General features: G+C 39.6%; 1 pseudogene; it reads right to left on the bottom strand.

Annotated features, from left to right (window-relative positions):
* Positions 1-221: 221 nt before the first annotated feature.
* LOC149230713 (subtilisin-like protease SBT1.7 pseudogene) lies at positions 222-2,903 on the bottom strand (annotated as a pseudogene).
* Between the last annotated feature and the right edge of the window lie 1,279 nt (positions 2,904-4,182).

The following is a 4,182-nucleotide window of genomic DNA, read 5'->3' as shown; positions in this document are numbered from 1 at the left end:
TACAGTTTCAAATATTTATATGATATTTCTATGTAGTCAAATTGTAAATCTTAAAAGACTTATGAAGGCGATCTCTACATCATAAATATAAATATGTACTCTTTTAATCATAATATAAAACAGAAATTTTTTCCTAGCTGAAAATAGTATTTGCATAAGCGAATTAATTGGTTTCGCATAAAGTGAAATGCATAGTCTAACAACATTCAAAACATTTCCTGTATCACATTTTTATTTTACTGGCAACAGGATATTTTCATTTTACAGGTAATAGGAATTGGCAAGTAAGCATGCAGAAGATAATGGAGTAAGGTAAGCCTACAATGAGTGGAAGTTGAACACCCCGTGGTATCGTGTCCTTGTACCGACGGAAAAACAAAACAAAATGCGTTACATCTTCATGGATGGCTTCTACCTTTATTCAAACTAAAGGCCCACAGACGAACAACTGGGAGAGTCCACTCATTCTTCATCACTCCACTGTCCAGGCTATGGCCACAGGACTGCGAACAACTTGCGTTCCGCCCTTCACGCATTTCCACAATATTTGACCGAAGGCTTGGCGTCCTTTAGGTTTGTGGTCAGCTGCAATTTTGCTTTCAAATGTCACTGTATAAGTCGCCTTCTGGTTTTGCTTTTCGAAGGCGAGCGTCGTTGGCTGCACGGTTATATTTACGTTTTCAGGGCTCTCGACTGCCATTTCATATACAGACGGTGCTCCTCCAACGTTCGTCACGGTTCTCCTCGTAACAAGAACCAAACTACGCGGCTTAAACACCACGGAGAATGATGGGTACTAGGTAGTTGAGATCTCCCGGCGCGGAGCGTAATTTGGGGCAGGATGTTGCCTGCCTTGTCAGAATATGAATTTGCTTTGCTGTGTAATTTAAGCTACACAGGAAGCTAACGTAGTCGTCCATTCCAAGATCATAGAGGAGACCGGGATCCAAGGCAGCATTGGGATTCACATGACCCGCACCCATTGCAAAGGCGTTTGCCGGTAAAGCGGTGAATGCGTCGCTTATAGGGCTTTTGCGGTTGTCGAATAGCACGGAAGATGTCATGAGAGCCGATTTTATTGCAGCGGGTGTCCATGCCGGATGAGCAGCGCGTATAAGCGCCGCGAGGCCGGTCACATGAGGGCAAGATATCGAAGTCCCAGAGATTATATTGAAATCTACTCTTTCCTTGTCGGAGTACGTTGGCCCCGCGTGCCCTGTCCACGCCGCCAATATGTTGACTCCCGGAGCAATCAGGTCCGGTTTAAGGATCTCCGGAACGATGGTATTCGGCCCTCTGGACGAAAATGCTGTAACAAACGGAGCTCGTGCTTTACCAATTACAGTCAGCCCCTCCAATTTAATAGTTGCCATAGGATTTGTACTCGTGTTTATATAAGCTTTTATGTATTCCCCGGCCTTGGGACCCACCATGGTCGCCGGGAACAGATTATGGCTGGTCGGCGAATACTCTCCATCTTCGTCCGGATTAACCAGAATCATCCCCGCACCGCCGGCTCGCCGCACGACCAGTCCCTTTTCTATAGTTCCGTCTTGTCCAAGATCACAGACTACAATTTTTCCACGGACCATATCGGGATGAAGGCTTCCATCAATGCAGAAATTTGCATACTTCTTACTCGACGCGGTTTTCCCGTATACCAAAGGCAATTGCTCGTTGGCCAGAGACAAGTCTTTGTTGAGGGCGAAGCCCATGTAGCTTTTACCGTTGCCAAGTACGACGGGAGCCGGGAACTCTCTGTCGATGGTGCTGGCTCCTACGGTGGTTATCCATGGCGCCGTGTTGAAAATCGCATAAGGCCCTGAATTACCGGCCGAACACGAGACAAAAACACCCTTCTCAGTCGCTCCCAGAGCACCAATTGCTATAATATCATGATAATAAGCGGCATCACTAACGATGCCGAGCGATATCGATAGCATGTCGACTCCGTCCGAAACAGCCGCCTCCATTCCCGCAAGCACATCTGAAGTTACGCAGTCAAACGCCCAACAGACTTTATAGACGGCCAATCGAGCTTTGGTAGCCATACCTCTAGCCGTCCCTGGGGCGAAACCAAGAAAGCTGGAAGCAGACACCTCCGATCCGGCCGCAGTAGAGGAAGTGTGCGTACCATGTCCTTCGGCATCCCGAGGAGATCTGTAATCGTCTTTTCCGTGGACATGACCGTACTGGGCTTCATATCCTTTGACAAAGTAACGGGCTCCAATGAGTTTTTTATTACAGTGGGACGCATTGAAGTCGGAACCCACTTCACACTCTCCCTTCCATTTCGCGGGCGCGGGAGTACTTAGGCCATGATCGCTGAAGCTCTTGCTCTCGGGCCATATTCCTGTATCCACCACGCCCACGATGACATCATCACCGTAATGCGACAATGGCCATAGACCATCGGTAGAGCTCAACCCCAGAAAATCCGGGGTCCGAGTAGTATGAAGCCTACCAACAGAGTCCGGCAATACAGCCAGGCATCCATCCATATTCAGCATAGCTTGAGCGCCTGTGCTGGTCAGCTTGGCAGAAAAGCAATGCATCACCGTATCGTACATGTATAGCATAGCAGTGGGATCCGATTTGGATCCTGAAACCCGGTCTATCATTGAAGCATACCAGTGTTGGTGGAGGCTGAAATGACGGGGTTTCATGGATTTGTCCATGTAAACAATATAAGATTTGATCTCCTCATCATCATCACTAGACGTAGCCAACGCCGGTGAAGGCAACACTAAACTAATGATCACCAAAACAATTGCGCAGTTACAAGCCTTAATAATCTCCATAACACTAGCAGCGATATGATACAAAATGACAGCAATGAAATCACGCACAAAGAGGGACTTAATCCCTAGAGCTCATTCCTTGCCTTGAATTCATGCGATGCATGTCTAAATTTATAGGAAAGAGCCTGTATAATATTCCAGGTAAATTCCATGTAATTGAGAAATATTGTTGAATCATGCTTCCTGCTTGACAAAAGAAAATGAGAACGCGTTTACATAAAGAGATGATGGGATATCTCGCTGTCAGTTGCATTCAACTGAGAGAAACATGATGTGGAATATTTGGTCGAAGAACAACTACATTGGTTTTTGATGGATACAGGGTTTTAGATGCCATTTTTAGTCAATATCTCGTGTTCGAGGATACTGGGTTTTAGATGCCATTTTTAGTCAATAAAATTTCCACGACCTTAACTGGGGAAGAGCCGTGGGACATTAAATTGGGCTCGCGTTCGGATCATGTTTTAGCAGAGGATAAGGTGGGAAAAGTTCAAAATATTTAGGATTATTTTATTTTATTATATTTTTTTTTATTGATATTATTATTTTTGAATTTTTATATATTTATTTTATTAATTTAATTTAGACTTTTTAATTTGTGGCGGTATTTATACGAAATGTCTCGCTTATAGGTATTTTCTTCCGTAACTAATCTATTTTTAAATTAATAAAATATAAAATTTTATTTATATAAATATATTTCTAGCATAATTATGTAATGTAATTTAAATAGATAGTAAATTTAAGTAAATAGTAAAATGGAGAATTTTTGGAAAATCTTTTCTAAAGATTGATGGTGAAAATTACACCAAATACAAATTATATAAGTGGAAAAAATTTAATTCGATTCTTTTTATATGAGATATTTAACATGATTTTAGAGTTTTTAATTCGATTTTTTTATTATGAGATGTTTTGTTTAGAGACACTAAAATATTAAATTTTGAATGAACTTTTTTTTATATATTATTAGTGTAGTTATGTTTACTCTAATATGTTTAGAGATTTGAACTTATATAAAAAGGAAAATGAATTATAGGAAAATAAATTATTCACTAAATCATTTAAATTAATATTTTTTAACAACAAAAATTTAATAACAATATTATTATATCATTTTTATTATTTTAAGTATATTAAAACTTGATAAATAACAAATCTCATATAATCAAATTTAATAGGGTTATTTATAAAAAATTTAATGAAAAATAATTTTAATATGGTTATGTATAAAAAAGTTAATGAAAAATAATTTTATAAAAAATGTTTTTTCTTAAATTTAATAAAATTGGATAAACAATATATTCCATAAATTAATATGCATAGTGAAAATATTATTATATAATGAGACTTTTTTAAATAAAAAATTAGAATAAATTTC

Source organism: Pinus tabuliformis, chromosome J (assembly GCF_031772625.1).
Source record: "Pinus tabuliformis cultivar Carrire ecotype Pingquan chromosome J, CPIR1, whole genome shotgun sequence".
Lineage (NCBI taxonomy): Eukaryota > Viridiplantae > Streptophyta > Pinopsida > Pinales > Pinaceae > Pinus > Pinus tabuliformis.
Note: the sequence above shows the minus strand (reverse complement) of the source record. Positions and strands in the feature narration are given on the sequence as shown.